The following is a 21,022-nucleotide window of genomic DNA, read 5'->3' on the forward strand; positions in this document are numbered from 1 at the left end:
TTTTCAGAAAGATTGGGAACATCACAAAGAGGTTGTTTACTTCTTTACTGCATCCTTCTAACTACACACTATCTCCTACTACTATTTCTTCACCTTCTTAGAGGGCATCTTCCATTATCACTCTATGGATGGTATGTGGTCCCAGGTGGGCAGTGCTTTGGAAATTGCTGCCTCTGGTGATTTTTGGACTTTGCTCTGCAGTATGGCATGAGGCCTGGATCCTACATTGAGTGCTCTGTCAATCTCATCAGCCAGGGGAGAGTTTGAAGTACATCTCCAAGGTGTGTGGTCTTGCTGGGAAGGTTATGACTGCCAGCTTCACTTCATGGAGGAAGGCCTGGAGGAGTCCAGAGGGGAGTGTGAAGTTACAAAGTGTATCTCATTTCAGGTGCAGAGTGAGAGCTCATAAAGCAGAGTTTGCCAGGAGGACCTCATCTCTGAAACAGCAGCCATGGGCAGTGTCATGGTTAGGAGACCCCAGTAAGTGGTCTGAGCCTGGGCAGCTGGGCCAGAGCTTCCCCTGGCTGCATAGTTACAGATACAGTCAGAGGAATCTTAGCAATTCAATGAATAGTAGAGCTCAGCAGTGATAAACTCTCACTCCTTATCAAGAGCCCAGCAGGATGGGTATTTCAGATGGTGTGTGGACATCTGAGTATGAGAATGAAGTCTGTGCTGAAAACTTTTGGCCTAAAGCTGTGTAAGCTTCGTAAAGATCTGTGAAAGTTCAGCTGTGGTGTTAGTTCCTGGTTCAGCTTCTCTCCACTTTGGATCTGGTGGCTATAAAGTGATGCCACATTACTAGATACTCACATATTCATGGGAGAGTATTTTTGGAGTGAGACAAAGATTGACTAAGTCTATGGATATTGTTTGGAACCTATAAACAAATTAGTTTACCTGCTTTTTATGCAGAAAGCAGTGAAATCAGTCAAAAGAGTTATTTTAATGGGAATTATTCTCTTTTTTCCTAGAAGTCTGGTATTTTTCTTGTTATCACTACCTATATCCCACACCTATCCCTGGCCTGGAGGCTGTGAGGATGGTAAGGACCTATGTTGTGGAAAGGGCTTTCCTTGATACAGCCACAGAGAGGGAAAGCAGTAAAGTTCTTCCAAGTGAACTGAGCTGACTTACATCATCTGAGGAGGAATCAGACCTATTTTGTAGCTGTTTATTGAATTTCATGTTAAAAATTGAAATGCATCAAGATGCATGAATCCCAGTGAGGTTGTGGTGCTAATGGAAAGCATTCATTTGGAAAACATTCCTAAAGTTGTCAAAAATTTGGAACCATGATGGAAAATTTTCATACTGGGTACATGCCTTCTGGCTTTGTCCTTGGACAATGTGTTGTGCAAAGCAGTTATACAGAATTCTAGTAAAACTGGGCTGAAAGTCTTCCTTCAGCAGAGCATGTCAAGGCTGAATGTATACCTTCCATTATTCTGGTGTTGGAAGGTCTTGTCATAGCCCATTAAGTCCCCACAACAGGATTTACAGCTCAGCCTTGGGAGGAGCCCACTTGTTTGTTAACCTTGTTCCAGGTTTTGTTTGCTGGAACAATAAAATGCAGGAGAGCAGCTCAGCTGCAGGACTGGCCCCAGCCAAAGCTCCAGCTCCGGGGCTGCTCTCACACAGGCAGTGAATTCTCTGAGTGCCACTTTATTTGTGTATTTCCTCTTTTGCCATAGATCAAGATCAGCCTTTTATTTTTTTCTTCTGAAATCTCTGTGTGAACGTTAAATTCCTCGGCAGGATTTTTCCATGGCCTTTCTTCCCCAGAATACCTAAGCCCAAAAAGTTCAGGCATGACAATTTCACCCCCTCCAACACTTTGCTGCTCTCCCCTAATCATACTCAGCTTTCAATTATTTATACTGCCGGAAAATCGCACGGAGTTCACACCCCCAGCCCTGAAACACAATTCTGCTTTTGTGCAGGGAACACAATCCTTCACTTTCATTAAGTGTGTGGAGACCAAGATGAGAAGTGCCTGTTGTGTTCGCATCCCTTGGCGCGTGATGAGAGGAGCTGGTTGTTTTCACAAACGTCCTAAATAGCCCTGCAAGGGTTATGGGGAGTTTATTTACATTATTGCGTTTAAGTGCAAATAGAAAATTGCCCAGCCATAATGGAAAGGTTATGCAAGGCTCTGTCAGGGCTCTTTTCCCTGCCATCTCACCCCTCCTGGCTTTCTGTGCATACAAGCTCCTATGTGGGAAGGCTGTGTCTGGAAGGAGCCATTGCTCTCAGTCCTGTTACACCAGGGTTTGCTTTAAGGACAAACAAAGGCATCAACTGGCGTCTCCTACTGTGGGCTGTGCGCAGACCTGCCTGCCGTAGGAAAGGCTCCCGATCAGGCTCACCTCAGCCTGATTTATGAGCATTGGGTGCTGTTTGCTTTTCCCCTGTAGCACATGAATAACTGACTTTTTCTGCAGAAGCATCCCAAGGAACATGAAGTTGGGTGTTTGTTTTCTACTTTATTTCCATCCTGCTTGCCTGAAGTCATGACATGCTTCTCCTTTTCTGCAGCCAGAGTGGTTTCATGTCTCGTGCAAACACAAGTATTCCCACTGTAGAGCTGCCTTTTGCAATTTCCTCTTTCCCTCCTTCAGGGGAAGCATCGATGGGTCTCCAGTGGAGTGACCAGGGCATCAAAACCCACAGAGGAGCCATGCCACTGAGCAGAAGAGTGCTGAAGTCATGCAGAAAGAAAGAGAATACTGATGCTCTGGGGAAAGCACAGCTTTGTGCACACTCATTCCAGGTTGCCCTGTTTGAACATCACTTGGCCAGGCTGAGGGCTTTGCTCTCCTCCTTTTGCTTTTAATTTAAAAGGAGGGATTTGCTCTATAGGATCCATGCAAGAAGGGAGGACTTGAACTCTTACAGCATGTCAGATCCTATGACACTGCCCTGGATTGTAATCCACTGACTCCACAACCTTCACTTGGCATTTACCTATATGAGCATCTGTAACCATAGTTTTCTGAAGCCATCACATTAAATTGCATTAAATGGCATTTGCTCTTCCCTGCCTATGTCCAGGAGAAGTATGGCAGAGTTGATGATCCCTCAGTGTGTGAGTGAGAGGAAGGTGTTCGGGATGCATGCCATAAGCATGTTTCTGATCTTCTGTGTTTCCAGGTCCAAACCCTGAGATGTTCATTCTGGGTGGGAACTGCAGGTACATAGCAGCAGTTCACACTGTTCAGTCCTGTAGCTGCAGCAAGGCTGGTGTGAACTGCAACTATTCTAGTGGTGCTAGTGGGTCCTTGGATGTGGGGCTCCTTCAGGTGCAGCTGGGCTCTGTGAAAGTGCAAAGCTGGCAGAGAGAGGAGCTGCAGTCCAGTGAGTCACAGAATTCATTGAATTGGAAGGAACTCTCAAAAGTCATTTTGTCCACCCCCACTGCAGTGAGCAGGGACATGTCCAACTAGGACAGCTTGCTCAGGGCCCCATCAAGCTTGACTTTGAATGTCTCCAGGGATGGGGTCTCAGCCACATCCCTGGGCAACCTGATCCAGTATTTCACCACTCCCATTATAAAGAACTTCCTCCTTATGTCTGACCTAAGTTTACCCTGTTCCAGTTTAAAACCATTGCCCCATGACCTATCGCTACAAGCCCTTCTAGCCAGTCCTTGCCCAGCCTTCCTGTGAGGTGGCTCATGCTTTGGGGCAAAGTGAGTTGTTGAGAAATTCTTGATTGTCAGATGCTGTGAACAAGCTTGCAAAGGACTAAGCAGAGACTCTGAAAACATCTCTGCGTATGTAAGATAATTTCTATAAAAATATAGTGCAAGCAGGGCTCTCTGGTGAAGCATCAGTATTGATGCAGAGATGTCTCTGATTCACCAGGTGCAGTCAAGGGCAGATCCTAATCTTATTTAGTGGTATTTTTGTAAAGTGAGTTAATATAGGTGCTGTGTGCCTGGGTCTTGGTGTATTTGGTTTTTTTAAGGGTGTGTTAAGAAAACCAGCAGTACTTGCTGAGCTGCTATTTTCAGCCAGGTGTTTTGAGAGAGATGAAGGACAAACCACGAAAACGTTGTGTGAGAGAGAAAAATGCTGAATAGGAAGGAGTGGAAAGCAAACTAGAAAAGGACTAAGTAAAATGATAACAGGGAAAAATTCTTTGGAAAAACTAAGGTGAGTTTAATGTCTTACAGGAAGTATTTCTTATCCCTCTGGAGCAAAAATTATTTCACAGGTTTTTCTTTTATCTGGCTAATCTCTGTTTTTTGAGATAGCCCAGTGAGCTGAGATGTTTTGGCCTCTCTGTGATCTGAGGAGCTTGAAATCCGAGTCCAGGCTTGTCCTGGTCACTAGGGTTATGTGCTGCTGCTGCTGGTTGAGCAAAACTGGCTTGTGTGTCTTCAGGGGAAGAAAATATATTGTGGGGTGGCACATAGCAAATAAATGCATCCTTGTCACAAGTCCCCAGTTGTCTTACAGTTTCTGGTAGATTGGTGGCTTTAGTGGAGCTTTGTGCTTCTGTAGCTATCTGCAGTGCTGGTTGTGTTCCTGTGCTCAGGGTTAGATGTGTCCACATAGGAATGCATCCAAGTGGGTTTTGAAAGCCTCCAGAGAAGGAGACTCCACAACCCCCCTGGGGAGCCTGTTCCAGTGCTCTGTCACCCTCACTGGAAAGAAGTTTCTCCTCATGTTGAGGTGAAATCTTCTATGTTCTAGTTTGAACCCATTGTTCCTTGTCTTACCACTGTGAACCACTGAAAAGAGCCTGGCCCCCTCCACTTGACACCCACCCCTCAGATACTTATACACATTGATCAGATCCCCTCTCAGTCTTCTCTTCTCCAGACTAAATAGCCCCAGGGATCTCAGTCTCTCTTCATAGGGGAGAAAGGTGATGTGCTCCGCAAAGGTGGTCTCTGGCCATCATTGCAAACATCTCCCTTTGCATAAGTGTTCCCAACTTGGAGAAAAGCCCTGCAAAGTTTCGGGTTAGTCCTGGGTGTGAGAGCGCCCTGGATGATACAGCTGAGCAAGGGTGTGCTGTGGGCTGCAGGAGCTCTAGGGCTAGAGGTTCTTCCTGTTAAGAAATCTAATGTAAAATCCTGTTCCACTCTTAGGTCAAAATATAGTTCATCAGCCTAATGTGGGATGTAATTAGGAGCTGGGGAGTCTGTGGTATGGAACAAGGAGTGGGAAACTGCTGGTGTGGCGGGAAGGTTATCTGGAAATATCCACCCATAAAATAGGGGCTATAATCAGCCCTCCTGGAGCAAGTTTATTCATTAATGTTTGTAAAATGCTTTGAAGTCTTCAGCTGGAAATGTTTTTAACAGAGCCAAACAGTAGCTAAGCCAGACCTCAATGACCATGTTCCCTCTCTTCCTCCCTGATTCTCCAGCCATTTCTGACAGGGTTTGGTGAAGAAGTCAGACATCAGCAGAGTGACCAAAGAGAGTGAACTGCTGAGCAGAAATATAAATAGTGGTTTTCATTCTTGAGATGATGTCCTGATCCCGTGGACTTTTGCTGCCAGAAGTGGAACTTGTAAAAGAGATGAGTTTGTTTCCAGGCTTATACCATGTTATCCTGGTTGGTAACTGCTGTAATGTCCCCTTGCATTAGTAATCACTGTTGCCCTTTGGATGACTAATGTCATCCCAACTTGCCTTGATGGGAAGTCACCATAGTGAGACTGGCATGCTGGAATGGGAGGGAGCTGTGGTAGTCAATGAGGTGCATTGCAAGCAGGAAAGGATTTATCTGGAGTGAAACAGGGAGGCCGCAGAACAGGGTGCAGGGGGAGCTGGTTTGATGGGGCACTTGGCTCTGGCTGCCTCTGTGCCTCTTGCTCCATGCCTGTTTGTTTCCTAGTGTGTTGCCTATCCTGTTGAAAATAAAATAGCCTTTACCTTTTGATTTGCTTGATTTCTGGTGGCAGCAGGTTAAACTGGGTGATGGTGTTGGTGGCAGCAAGGGTTGTTTTCTTTCATATGAAGGAAGTGAGGCAGGTTCAGTCCATGCTGTGTTCCCAAAGTATTTGTGGATGGGATTGCAGCATAGAAACAAGCAGGTAAATGGGTGTGCCAGAAGTCATGATGCAAGGACATGTCCCAAAGAGTGTGCTGCTGTTAAAAAACTGTTCTCTAGGCTTGGACCCATTTGCTCTGAGTGGCAAGCAGGAACAATTTATTGATGTGGCCTGATGTGTCACGTGTTCAAACACAACCTATGACTTTCTTGGCTAGCTCTGACACCCTGGTTCATTGTGCAGCTGTACCCTGGCCTTGCCTAGGATTAGGCTGGGATGTCATCCTGCCTCGAAGACTGTGTTGCTAATCATTGCCTGAAGATTTGAGTTGCCCACACATGCCTTTGTTTGTGGGAAGCTGCTCTGTGTTGGGATGATGGGTTTCAACCGGTTGAGAAAGGAGATGCCTCCAGCCCAGAGGCAGAGCACCCAGTAGCTAGGACGCTGAGAAGGTGGCTTGGCAAACCAGAGAGGAGCCGGCGTCATCCCCAGAAAGCTGATGACTCTGGTGACACATCCTACGAAAGCCCCCTCTGTTCATGGGACTCTCAGACAAAAGACCAGCCCAGCCCTTGCCTGTAATCTCATCTTTCCTCTTCGAGTCCCATCCCTGGAAAGATGCAGCTCTCCAGGAAGACATTCCGGGGGGATTAATCACTGTGCTCACTGCAGCCCTGCTGCTCTTGTGGTCTAAGCACCTGCTATTTCACTTAATTAGCAACAAATGGGAGGCGTAGGCTGGGGGAAGAGAGAGCAGCACCCTGGTGAAGTATTTGCTGCGATGTGATATATTTTATTTTGGGTTTGGAATGGAGGCCATGAGGAACATTTTCCAGAGGGCTCCATAAACCTCCTCTGTTCACAGGGTGATTATTTGAGGAGGGAGGGGGGTGTGTGGATTCAAATCTGTGACGCTAATTTCTGCAAACAGCCACATTATTTTTAATTCATACTCCAGACTCCCTCCACCCATGGCTTGATGTTCAGAGCTGTGAATTTTCCACGTCACAACAAAGTCCCTCTATAAAAGAGAGCCCTTTCAATATATTTTTAAAAATTGATTTCAGATACGTCAGGCTCTCCAGGAAGTTAGTCTTCAGAATGGAAAACTAACACTTTCCTTCCCTCATGGTGACCTGTTAATTTATTTGTATTTCAGTTGCACATACCAGCTCTGAGCAGAGATAGGTTTCTCCAGTGTTAGGGGTGAGAAATGCATGAGAAGCTGCAAGCTCTGATGAACATAAGTTGAAAGAAATAATCCCTTTTGTTCCCTATGATGAGTTAAGCTTGGGAGCTCTCTGTTGAGTTAAAAGGATTACATTCTAGATGTATTTTAGTGGTACAGGAGAAGGAGATGAAATCAACTGGGACGAGTCTTCAGAATCAAGCCACTTGTGCTGGACATTGCCTGTTATCCTGCCCTTGGGTATATATATTTTGCTCTCTGTCCATCCTACAGATTTCAGTATTAGAGTATTTCAATTGGAAAGGACCTACAATTATCATCTAGTCCAACTGCCTGACCACTTCAGGGCTGACCAAAAGTTCAAGCATATTATTAAGGCATTGCCCAAGTGCCTCTTAAAAACTGACAGGCTTGGGGCATCAACCATCTTTAGGAATCCTGTTCTAGTGTTTGACCACCCTCTCAATACAGAATATAAGCCAGTTTGTAGTTATTCATTGCCTACACAGTCCTTGTGTTCTCACTGCTGTCAGTGGCACCGTGATTGCTCCTGGAGACTTCCCAGTTGGGAAGGCAAATATTAGAAAGGTTTCACTGGGAAGGAAACTTGGTTGTGCCTGTAAATCCAGTGGCAGTGTGGAAAAAATCACCTTTGCATGAAGTGCCCAAGCATGGAAAATTACCCCTTTTGCAACCTAGAAATCATTGATTTTGCAGAAGTCACCCTTGCTCTTGCTTTTCTCAGTAGGTGTTTGTTTGTTTGTTTTGTGTGGTTTGTTGTTTTTTTTTTGCATCTGCTTGCAGACAGACAGGGCACCTATACATCTCCTGGCCCTGGCAGCCCCCTGCAAGTCAGCATTGTGCTGAGAATAAGCCCCCAAACCCTTTAGCAGTATTTCTTCCTCCTCTTAGTTTTTCCTCCTTTCTCAGTATTCCTGGCAGATGTTAGATACAGTTTCTTCCTGTGTGGACCAAATCTGGAAGCAGTACCTCAAGGGACACATTCAGACTTGAGATATAAAGTTTGGAGTTCTTTTTCCACCTTTGACATTTGAGAGATGCTATTAAGTAGATGAGATACTATTACAGAGCCGGCCCATCTGTCATTGGAAGCATTGATGTTTGAATCATATTCTTCTGATTGGTTTTAACAGAAAGGCAAATGAAGCTGTCTGGCAGCTTGCCTTGTTGCATGCCTTAATATGGCTAAGAAGGGCATTCTGCTTTCCAAGCCTGTGTTGTATTGCACTGTTTAATGCACTGTTTCATGCTGTTCAATCCCACATCCAAGCAAGGGGATTATCTGCCCAAGCAGCTCTGATTGCCTGTGATGGAGAACAGGCCCTTTGCTTGCCCCTTCACCTGCTGGTGCTTGCTTTCGAAATATGAGCATCTTCCTCCAGCTTCAAATCCTTCTCCACGTTGATGCTAATCTGCAAGGTTCAAAGCAGGGGTGAGATTTCAAAGCCTCCTTAACCATGTTAGATGTGCAGTGTGACGCTCAGGCCGTGTTGAAAGCCCATGTGGTGAAGCACATATAATCACGACTCTGCACCTGTTAGAGCAGGGAAAATGCCTTCTGAGTTTTCTGTCTGTTTTTCTTAAGCCACTCTCAGGTTTTCCTCTGTTCCTGGCCGACATGGCAATCTCCTGCATCTGACCTCATGGAGAGACATGCACCAGCCTCAGCTGAAGGGCTAGAAACAATTGACTGCACCTGGCTGAGCGAAATAGGTTATTTGTGTGTATGCCTGTGTGTCTGGTAGTGTAATTTATTTGTTTAGTTACTTGAGCCAAGGTTTCACCCCAAAGGAAGCCCTAATTAAGTGAGATAACTTTGCATCTGGGTTGCTGGCAAAGAGCAGTGCTCTGGGCTTGCCTGTATGTGATGGCCACAGGTGTGTCATTGCTGCCCTCCCATACCCTTTTCTACCTCTGATAATGAAGAGAGATTAGCAGTAGCTGTGCTTCTGTGAGGCTTTCTGATGGAAAACAGACCATTCTGTGCTCTGAAATGATCTGTCTTGCCCTCAGCAGGGTATATACATGAAACCTAATTTGAAATTGCATGTGTCCTGGTAGAAAGCAATTGATGTGTTGTTCCTTCTCCCATCTCTTCCCCATTTCTTTCTTTCTTATTTCTTACAGCCATAATGCTGAGGCACTAAAGGCTGATCAAGTAAATAACCCTATGCAGCACATGAGGATCATTTGGTCTCACAAAACTATCAGTAAGGTCTAGGTAGTGCAGTGCCATCAAGCAACTTGGCTGCTTCTTGTAAGGGAATTACAGGGCTTGGATGTGGCCTGAATATCTTTGATGCAAGTTACCATGTTTCTCAATGCTTTTTTATGACAAAATATCATCAAGTAATTTCGGGGGTTGGGTGTGGAGGCTGTGGGGGGGTGTGTGTGTGTGTGTCTGTGAAATGTTAATTCCCTACTCTAGCCAGGGGCTAGGGCAGAATAGAGCTGTGTGATGCAGCTAGTTGGTTAGACTTAGACTTCACAAGACATCTGCAAGGATATTTCCACATGCTGGAAATCCTTCTAATGTCCCTTTTTTATAGCTTTGCATGATGATGTGGAGGACGGAATAGATGAGTGCAAACCCATAGGGAGGATGAGAAATAGCTCTGGATGTTTGCAGAGTGCCCAGCAGGATCAATTTAGCCTGCCTGTCTGCTCCACTCAGCTTCTAAAGCTGCTCACAAGATTTGGAAAAGCACAGAAATCTGCATCCTCACTGATCTTGTCCTGGATGGACACCAGCAAAGCAGCTTGTAGGTCACCTGCTTCCTCAGAAATGTTTGGGAAGGAGCTGCTGGATGGGATGAATTGTTGTGGATGTGTACTTCCTGCAGCTTGCTCTTTCTCAGGACCCTTTCCTTGCATCAGCAAAACACACATGAATCAGTGAGTATCCTTCCCCTGGCCACAGCATGCATGTGTGACCAGGCACACTGGAGCAAACCTGTGTTTTCATGACGGAGTATGTGCCCAGTTATGTACAAATGGTCCCTGGTGGTGTGACTCTCTTGTGTCACTGGAAGGGCATCTGCTAGAGGTGAGTAGGCATGGATACTCACTGTCAAGGCAGACATGTAGCCAGCTGTCTATGAAGCAATGGGTGCTGGTGTGCAGCCCACGTGGATCTGCAGCCACTCTGAACTTAAAGCTCAAGAAGCCACTGCTCTGACAGGGATGGGTGAAGGTGCAACGACTCTGGCTTTCAGAGCAGCGCTGCACTGCGTGTGGCAAGTAGCAGTGTGCTGGATACCTCCTGCATCTGCTCTTGCTGACCACACTTCCACATCAGGTTGGAAATCCGATGGTAGGATGGAACTTGAAGGAATCACCTTCTGGATGCAGGAGTCTGTCTCTATGTAATGTTTGTCCCTCACAACTTGTAGCAGTTTTATCATGTGAAGTTCAGAGAAGTCACAGCCCTGACGGTATTTCTTGACAATGTGTCTGTGCCACTTAGAAGCTACTGAAATTTAATAATAATAAAAAAAAAAAGACCAAAAATACCTCCACTGTTGTGAAAGACCTCCACTGGTGCTTTTAATACCCTGCCAGATAGTGTGTGATTAGTTGGTATAACACAGAGAATACCATCTGGTTCACAACTGGTGTGTCCAGGGGTGAGTGATGATAATCTGAATGAGAATGCTGGAGTAACACATGAGCATGCAGAGCATAATGTAGAGGCCCCAATAAACACTCAGTGTGCCCACCCTGCTCCGAGCAGCACACGCACAGCCACCATGGCTGCTGTCCAAACCCATCTACTTTCCCAGGGTTTGCTTTCATTCTCAGTTAAATTAACAAAGCTCCTCAGGCACTACTTACAAAAATAAGGTTTCTGTCCCAGCCTCCCTTTTAAGGTGGTGGTGTTGGGTTTATCCCGCAGGATGTGTTGTCCCTCCTTTCAGTGCAGTCTTTCATTATGGTGTGGTCCATCTGCAAGGTCCTTTGAGATGTCTGTGCAGGTCCCCTGGCATCCTTCTTCTGGACATGGGCTTTAAGGACTTGGATGTTACCCAAATGTCCCTTTTTTAAAGACAGAACAGTGTCCATGCTGCATGTTGGGGCAGCAGCTGAAGGAGCTGGCCTGAGTGTGAGTGCCCAGCTAAGATGCCTGTGCTGTGCGGTTACACTAGTGACAGAGCTCTCTTTAAAGCAACTTCTCTGCTACCCAAGGACTTTATCTCCCCTGCCCAGAAATAAATCTACCAAGAGAAACCAGTCCATGAGATGCCATTCCAGCAAGCACCAATAAAGACAGATTTTTACAAGCCTGGGTTAGTTCTTGTATTCTAGCCTTCCCTTCCTGCACTGCAAGCCCAAGTGGGCAACCATGGCTTGGAGTCTGTCTTTCCTGCATGATGAACACCTTTGCTCTCTCTATGTGCCAGATGAGTATCCTGGGGAGATGCCAGCACCTGGGGCCTGGCAGTGCCTGAGCTGAATTGCATGCACTGGGGCTGGGACCAGGACTGGGACCATGGAGGCTGGCAGCTGCCTCTGGACTGTTGGAAGCCACCTGTCCTGCTGGCTACTTGCTTACCTCCCTTGACACCTGGAACAATGTATCTGTTATACATACAGCTTCATCTACCTGCTCAGGTGGTAGGATTTGTTGTCTTCACTCCTTTCTAAATCCCCCCAAAGACAGGAGACACTTGTTTGGAAGCAGATACACATCTTAGGGTTTGGAGGTTGGGAGAGAGAGAGAGAAAAGAAGACAAAAGAGTCTCTTCCCAGTGTGGAGTTAAAATCTGTGTTTATGTTGTGCTTGGCGTGGTTTCTTCATTGTACTGAGGTGGGCGGTCGCTTTTCTCCATCTCCACAGAGCTACAAGCAGTGTCCTACAGAGATGAGTAGATATCATTTCAGATGGAGTTTCTGAAGTAAAATGTGCCATTGTGTTCAGAACTATTGTTTCTGGTTTTAATATTGAAGTTACTTGTGGTTTCCAGGGAACAATATATCAAGCAGAGCTAACAGGCTGTAGAGAAGATACAGATTATGAAAACAGAAAGATTAAGTTTCATACTTTCGGAGTTAAAATCTCATCTGTCATAGTAATGTAAGCAGAGGGGGGTAGCCTTGCAGGCTCACAAAACTACGGTTTAACTAAGGGTGTGTTATTAAGCGAGTTGTAGTTAAAGCCATGATCACCACTGTGTAAGCAGCAGAGGTCTCTTAAGAATGACTTCTGTGAGTGGGAGATCATTGACCGTTAGATATATAAATCAGGTTTCAGAGTGTTCCTGTACCAGGCTTTGCACCAATTCCAAGGAGATCAGTTTGCAAAGCTGGGGTCTGGCTGGCTAGCCAGTGCCTGCCTAATACACCCATGAAATCAGCAGTTATGTTTTTGAGAGAAGAATAACAAAGGGTAGAAGAGGGCATTACAGGACAGATGTGATTCTACAGCCTTTGACACTCTGCTTGCTCTGTGGGGCCCAGCTGGACCCATGAGGAATCACTCAGGTACACAAGGGGACCCTTAAATGAGGAACCAGCGCCCCCTGCAAGATGCCATCCTAAATCTGTGGTGGTGTGAAGCAATTCAGCAGTTCTTTTCTCTTGATAATCTGACAGCACTGGGCAAAACAGACAGGAGCAAAACAAAACCAGTCTGGAGATCATGCTGACCTTAATATTTGGTGCCTTGCTAACAGCAAGTACGTGATTAATGTCAGCACTCTGCTAATGACTCTGTGCTGCTTTTAGGATGCGTCCTCCATCCCCTTGCTTTCAGCTGCAATGCAGTATTCACCACTGGCAGTATCAGCCAGGGGCTTCCTAAAGATTGAAGGGTTTGAAGCCCTATAACCCATCCAGCCTTTGCACCAGGCTGAGCTGCTCTTGCCTGCACAAACAATCTCTTGGGCAGGATTCAAGCACTTTTGGCACTGTGTGGCCTTGGGAGTAAGGTTAATGCACTGGTAAACCCCAAAAGCTCAGTCGGGCTATGCTTTATCATCTCAGTCATTGACTTGAAAGGGTTGAAGAAAGATGGAAGGTAATTCCCAGAAGCTGTGATTAGTGGAAGGGACCTTGGTGCTCTTCCTGCTGCCTTTCAGAGAGACTCTCAAAACTGCCATCATGTTTAAGGATGGAACCTTGCTCAGTGCTGTCAGATGTAGTTCTATTGCTGTCTGGAGGCCAGTGTTAGGGGAGAGCTTGGTCCTGGTCCCCTTCTTGTCCAAAGGCATTTGTCACTGTTACTGCAGTGTCTGTAACTGGAACACGCTGGGCTCGTACTGCTTAGTGCAGTCTGAAGGAACACTTGTGAGTTTTTTAAATGTCAAAAGTTGCAGAAGGTAAGGAAAGATGCTTGTCTCTTGAGGTCAGCTCTTCTCCCCAAACAGGATTTTCACTGTGACCAGCAGGGAGCCTTTTAGGACATGCCCAGGTAATGCAACCTGAGCATTTGGGCTGACTCTGGAATTGCCAGCTCTGGAAAAAAAAGCAAAATACTTGCACTCCATCGTAAAATGATGAGCCTTCCTCAGAAGCTAATTGACCTGAGTGGGCATGGCATCAGCATGGCTCTGACATCTCTGCATGACCCTACTGTGCCACATAACTGCAGCATTCATCTCCCTGTGCCTCTCTGAAACAGGCATTATGGAATGGCCTTATGTCCCAGGGATGCCATCAGGACAAATCCACTGTAGATCCCTGAGTAACAAGGGATGCCTAATCACCATGGATAGATGGAAAAGTATGAAGTAGCCTTTGTCCAAGCATCTTCCAGTGTGGTTAAGTTGGATGAGGCCAGTCTAATTTAGCAGTGGGGAAAGAAAATGCTTCAGGCAGGAAGCATCAATAGCTGCTCTGTGAAGGGACAGTGTGGGCATTCTGAGAAGTTCTTCAGAGATACACCAAGTGCCTCTGTTGTCCCAAACTAGCACCTCCAAATGTTTTGCCAGTCTGCGTTAGCCACAAATGCTGGGCCCATTCAGCAGAGCCTTCAGAGAAAGCTGCATTTCTTAGATGCATTCCCTATTTTGATGGATTGTGCTGGGGAAAGACCCCTGGTGTCTGCTCCCCCCCATCTCCTCCCCTGGCTGTTTTGGTTGGATATCAAGAGGTTTGTAAAATTTCCAAGATTTCTGGTGGAAATTTTCAGACCTGGGAAAGGCATTTTGCCTTTGGGGATTGCACCATGCTGTAAATGCCTGATCTCTTTGTTTTATGTGCATTTTCCTGCTTTGGTTTGACTTTCTCATGGATTGCACTATATTTAATTCAGAACATATCCTAGAGTGAAGTAATTGTCAGGCATGTTAGCTGCTTATCTAGACAGAGTTTTGCTTTGTTTATTTATTCTTAATTTTGAAATAAAAGGAAAGCCAGTTGCTGCTGCTTCTCAAGGATTGAGTTAATGCACTTCCCTTGCATGCTGTGGCATCATGTAACACCATGAGAGAGCCAATGTCACTGACTGCATGATATAATTATTCCTGCTGCATTGTGGAACATGTTATTGCTTTAGGAGGAGATGGAGTTTCACCTCCTTCTGCTACATGTCAGTTGAACATGTGAGTGACTAACAGATGGGCTGTGCTTACTCAGTTTCATGCCTTCACCCAGAGGTCTCCAAGTCTTTTGCAAAATTTTTCCAATTGATACTATCCTCAGGAAAAGCTCTGTTCTGACTAGTTTTGAAGGGGTGGGAGTTAGGCAGACCTCCTACTGTCTTGTGTCTGTGAGAGTGAACTGTTATGTTGTTCCTGTGAGAGGGTGAAACAAAGGAGAAATAAAAAGAAGCTCAACGTGACCCACATCTAAAGAAAGTTCTCCAGCAGCTGTATTCTGCAGAGGTATCTGCCTTGAGGGTAGGGGGTTTGCACCCCATCATGCATGTCTTTCTGTAATTGGTCTCAGTAGGTATGGTTCTGGGGTGGAGTAAAATAAGCCCTTCCACTTACATCATGGATGCTTCTCCGATTAACCTTAGCAGAAAACCTGTCCTGAAATAAAACCATTGAAGAAGTGATCTTCTCCAGATGGTCAGGTAGAAGATCAATCTGTGGAGATGGGCTTTCATGTTCTCAACTCTGTTGCTTGTTTTCACCTGTTGACACTTAAATGTTGGGTGTTACCTAATAGTATGAGATCCATTTGCTGCAAGTGGTGGATAACCATCTTCCTTTAGACCCCCTTTGATGTTCTGGGTAACCAGGATTTGGACTATGCTACAGAGGGACAAGCCCACACATGGTAGAATAAGCATATGTGAAGACCACCAATAAGAATCCTTCCATTTGCTTCTGTCCTGCTGATGTTAGATGTGTACAGTTCCTCTGAATTCAGTCTCTGACTCCTGCTCTGCAGCACAAGGATCAAAGTGTTTGGTGGCTCTTGATTAGATCTTGTGCCACCTTCCTGACATCTGTCTTGCATTTTGCAGATACAAAAGCAGAGATAGGAGCAGAGGGGCTTATCCATGGGAAAACTCCAGCAGGCAACAGAATTCAACCTGATTCTGGCCATTTGTTTTCCTGCAAAGCACACTGTTTATAACCTGAAATGTAGCTGTTGGTGCTGTAACCATCACTGATGTCAGTGAGCAGCACAGCTGCTTCTCAGCTTCAAAATGAAAGGAAATTGCTGCTGCTCCTCAGGGTTTTAATTAATAAGCCTCCTTCTATTCTGGTATCTTACCTTCCCTTTTCATCTAAGCTTTTTTTGTCTACATCAGGAACTTTCAATCTTTTCTGATTTGCAGAAGCTCTGAACCCCTCCTGCTGAGGGTGTGAGTCCCATCATCACTAGTTTCAGGTCCCTTGCAGCACCTTTGCTTGTCTTCCAGTCTCTTTGGCAACCCTCCCTTAGAAGTGTGCACATAATCCCACAAACACACAGGTGCCTGCCCTCCTCCAGCCCATCTCTCAACTGGCTGTACCGTTTCTTTCCTCCCTCTTTGAGACTGTGCTCAGGTCAGCCTCATGAAAAGGGATTGCTGAGAGCTGGGATCACTGTGTGCCTGATGGCTAACTGTCCTCATGTGCTTTACCTTCCAAGTCCAGCAGTGACTAAACTGAGGTTATGGTCAGCTTGCTCATTTTTAAAGAAAAATACATTTTCTAATGAGCACTTGGAAAACGGGAAGGTACTGTGTCTATTGATATTTAGTGTGGGAAGATTTGTAGCCTTGGAACCACTTGAGTGACTGGGAGTGAGGTGATGAACTTGCTGCTTTCAGTGTCATGGTTTGATTTTCATTTGCTGTTTCTCTGGGACGTGAGTAAATCAGACACTGTGGAAAGGGGATTGAGGCCTCATCTCTTTGCAGAAGGTTGGAGTCTTGCATTCCTTTACAGCAGTGGATGCTGTTTCACTTGCCAAAGTAAGGGGTTTGGATAAAACTCATCCTTAGAGTCTTTGTGTACTAAAATAAATCTCCCATGATTGCTTTGCTGACCTCCTGTGGGGCTTTGATTCTGTCTGTGCACATGGCAAACCTACATGCACTTGAAAAGGAACCAGCAAGATACGCAGGCTGATAAGAGATTATGTGGTGTCCTAATTTGCTCATTTTAAGAGGTGTGGAGAACTTCATTCTTTTGACTCGGGGGGGAGTTAAAACTGCTGCAAGGAAGAGGAAATAACAGCTCAGCAGGAAGCTCCAGCTAGAGTCCAAGGTATATAGGTGGAGGTCAGGTAACTGTTTCAGTGGATTAATTTCGAGGGTTAGATTCGTTCACAAATCTGCAGAAGCTCAAGACCAAATTAGGAGCCAAGTTCCCCCTGGCAAATACCACAATATCAAGCCAGTGAACAGTCTATATGTTCGTGTTCTCTGTGTTGGTTGGCTTACAGCAGAGTAAAATTCTCTCTTGCAAGAGAGAAGCCACTTCGTAGTCTCAACTGCTGTAAGGCTTTGTAACTAAACCAGAAAGAAATACTGTTTTATGAAAATCTAACCAAGATACAAAACATGTAGTACGTAACTAACTGTCAAGAAGGTGCTTGGTTTCTCATCCTCAGAGATGCTATTTGAAGCATCTCAAGGGGTGCTTGTTTTTCTTTACGAAGATTTTTAATCAGGTGGTAGCCACTGCAAGGCAGAGAGGAGCTGAATCTTATTTTCACAGCACAATTGATGTGAAGTGACCGCAGACACATCATTGCAGTTGCTGACCCCAGTCTGTGTGTGCAGGAGCATCTCTTTCTTAGTGGCATATTTGCATTCTTAGGTAAAGATGACCTAAGGCAGGACTCTCTTCAGGACTTATGTAGGAAAGCTGTTGGCAAACTCAGAGCAATTTGGAGAGACAAGGCCTGGGAAGGTGATTTTGGTGGTGAGCTATTTGTGGATGTGCATCTGTTGTACCAGAAGCAGGAGTGGGATGTGTTTGTTCTGCCTGACTCCAGCCTTGCTGCCTGAATGGTTGGGAAACTCACATCCCGGTTTCCGTATACCCTCCCTATTTCCAAACAGATACCCTACCCTGTGAGACAGTGAGGCAGTAACAGATTTCTTTCTGGTCATCACACCAGCTGTGTAATTGAAGGCTCCCCCATGGTGGGATTCACATACAAAACTTGCAAGCAGGTGAACCCAATGTGAGCTCCCCCAGGTTTGCCAAAATGAATTGCCTGCTTGTGTTTTCTTGCTTGTCCAAAACCAGCTAGAACCCTAATTCCGTCCTTCAAGACTCCACATCCAGAGCTCCCTTCTTTCCCTTCATGCTGGGGTGGTTTTACTATAGATGATATGATGACTTTCTTATTCAACAAATCTTGTTCCTAAGTTAAACGTCATAAAATAAAGATGTGAGCAATAACTTGTGGAGACTGCCCACATCTGAGCAGGATAATGTGGGGCATTAAGTAAAGGATTTTTTTCATCAATCATGTGTATATTTGCAATAATAACAATAATGATGGAAAAACATTTGTCACACACTAAAGAGTTTTAAACTTTCAGATGCTCTACAGACATCTAATTAAGTGAACTGAACATCTGCTTATTGGTCTTTGGCTGCTAATCAGCCACATGGGGAAAATGCTATGACTACCAGGAGGAGTTTCTGTGGTTCAGCCCTTTGCTCCCTCCATTCCTGCCTGCTCCATTTATCTCCATGCTTAGTGTCTGCTCTCATCAGAGCTGGGCTGAGTGGGGCTGTTACTCATTGGCTCAGGATACCACATCATCTCTTGGAGATCTGGGATGTTTCATTCAGGTCTATTGTTTGTGGTTTTTCCCCTGCATCCATTTTTTCTTCATCTTTTGCTTTGCATCCTTCTCCACAAGGGAGAGGATACACAATCCTGATTTTCTAGGATTTTATATCTAACGTACACCAGTTTTGAATAGCAGAACTGGATGAAAGGAAGTGCTGAAGAAAGGTCCGTGCTTCTGCTTCTCTTTATTTGGCTTTAACATCCTGAAGGGTTTCCTGCCCTGCAGAGCTGAAGGGCAATCATTACTTGCGAGTCAGTGTTGCAAGTTCTCCATGTCCTTAGTACTCATCCATACAGATGCTGTTGTGCTGGGAATGCTTTTTTAGGTGTTAATGAGAACAGCGGGGCATGAAGGCAGGAACATAGTTGCTGGGCTGCAGTTGTGTCTTTGCTCAGACCCTTTTAGGTCTGTTGGGTTTCCTGTGTCATGCCTGAGATTCAGCCAGTAGTTTCCTTCTGAACTTCCTACACATCTTCCCAACACCAGCCTGTCTCTATTGCTGGGGAAGCACAAATGCCAGACAAAACTCAGTGGTCATGGGGGTGATGCACAAGCCAGCCACAAGTGTCATCTGGTGTCAAAGGCTTGGAGAAGGACTGTCATGCTCCTCTGTGGGTGCTCAACATTGTATGGCCTTCCAGAGGAGCAGCAGCTTCACTCTTTGTCTTCAGTTTCACCCAAATGTGTGCGTGTTTCCCATGGGGATATTGTCTCATATATTGAAGAAGATGAGAAATCTTCCATGCTTCCTGGAGACTTTGCACTGGGACAGGCTGTGTCCCTGTGAACTGCATCAGTGACCTTCCCTGCCACCTCCTTGCCATCCAGACCCTCCCAGAAGAGGCAAGAGCCAAGGCGGAAACTGTTGTCGAGGAAAGTTTAGCCAAACTCTTCCAGCTGCAGTTTATTGTATCTATTTTGCTGATATCCACCCTTTAGATAAATAGTGCTAAGTTAGACACGTTGGGACTCTCTTGATGTGGTTAAAAAGGCTCCTATTAGCCAAGCTAAGCTAAGTCCAAGAATAACCATGGGAATTTGATTGTATCGGTTCCAGCTCGAATCAGTCACCATGTAGTAAAGTGAGAATTGCTTTCCTGGCTTAAAGTGTAGCAACAGTGAGACTTCAAGTGAATTGGTGGGGATTCCCTCCCCCTCTTTTTTTATTTTACTTCCTTTTTTAATTTTTCTTTTTTTTTTTTCCTTTGAACAAAACTCCTGCCCGTGCTTGACCTCAGATACCTGGATCTCTACCTACAAGAAAACAAGATTTCCCATTTTCAATTAAAAACCATGTCTCTGTAAGAAGAAAAGTGAGTTAGCTAACAATCTGCAAAGCTCTGGTTTATTTATTTACCAGGCTGACTCCCTGATGGGGAAACATGTGGGATCTTTTAACTTTTTCTCCTGCACAGATGTTTCTTCCACTCCCAAGTTTCCTCTTGATCTTTGGTTTGCTGTACCATCTGGTGAAAATGCTGGAGATGCATGCACTGGAAGAGGAGAAGGTTTATGTGTGCCTAAAACAAAACCAGTAAAAAAAAAAATATGTTTTTTCCCCATGTTAGCAAAAAAATGTTTTTAAAAGAAATCTCTTGAACTAGCAACACTGCTGTTAACTTACACACCCTCACTGCTGGACACGTAGCATTGATGAGATGCTGACCGCCAAGTCCCCCCATGCAGCTTTTGCTGGCACTTCAGGTATTTGTACTGAATTGTAGATCCAGTTCAGGTATGGAGATAAGGATCTTGCAAGGTCAAGTAATATGACTGCTTCCTTTGCTTCCTTACCTTCCTCAGAGACTGCAAGAACTGTGGACTGGGTTGCAAGATATCTCTCCTGGTCTCTTAGAAACAAGTCATTGGGTTGACAGGAGCTTTGGTGTTCTTCCAGCCCAAAGGAGCCAGGGTTTCTGTGTAGGTTCAACAGAGACACAGAGCATTGCAATGCACATCTGAAACAGGGGAGAAAATTAAACAGAATATGAAGATTTGGCTATTTATCCTGGTAGCACCATAGTGAGTGACAGTGAAAGGGTGCAGGAGGTAAATAGGAAGGGTAATAGACTCTCTCAGCTAGGGATGATCTGAGGCAGGTCCATGAACGTGCCACTGAAGCAAGTGCTTCTTTGCTTTTCTGACTGACATTGTACATGGCCTTTTGGCTGCTGTTCAGCCCCATCCAGGCTCATCAACGAAAAAGAAGTTGTAGGAACTTTAGGAACATCATTTAGGAACATCAGGGCTTTCCAAGGCTTACTTCCACAGAAAATCACTGGTGGTCAGCAGTCTGCTCCACTGTACAAGATGGCCATAGCTATCAATATCCACTTGAGCTCCTCAGGTTGAAGGCAGGTTGCAGCTCAGCAGTGCAGCAGGATTCTGAGCCTGGTTGGCCTTTGGGGTTGTGTTAGAAACAGGTAGTTGTGATGGGCACAATTTAGGAACTGGTGGGGCAAGATGTTCATTGATATGGCTGAAACTCCAGCTCAGATGGTCCATAACCATGTGCTAAAGGATGCTTGTCATGAGCTGAGAGTATACCCATCTTAAGTTGTGCCTTCTGGCCATTTGTTGTGGTGGTGTTCACTGGGATGATCTGC

At 45.4% G+C, this 21,022-nt stretch overlaps 1 protein-coding gene across 1 annotated transcript in view; it reads left to right on the forward strand.

Annotated features, from left to right (window-relative positions):
- SH3PXD2A (SH3 and PX domains 2A) overlaps window positions 1–21,022 on the forward strand; it is a 252,459-nt gene that overhangs the window by 52,130 nt on the left and 179,307 nt on the right. The gene's annotated exons all lie outside the window — the stretch shown is intronic.

This window comes from Indicator indicator, chromosome 7 (genome assembly GCF_027791375.1).
Source record: "Indicator indicator isolate 239-I01 chromosome 7, UM_Iind_1.1, whole genome shotgun sequence".
NCBI lineage: Eukaryota > Metazoa > Chordata > Aves > Piciformes > Indicatoridae > Indicator > Indicator indicator.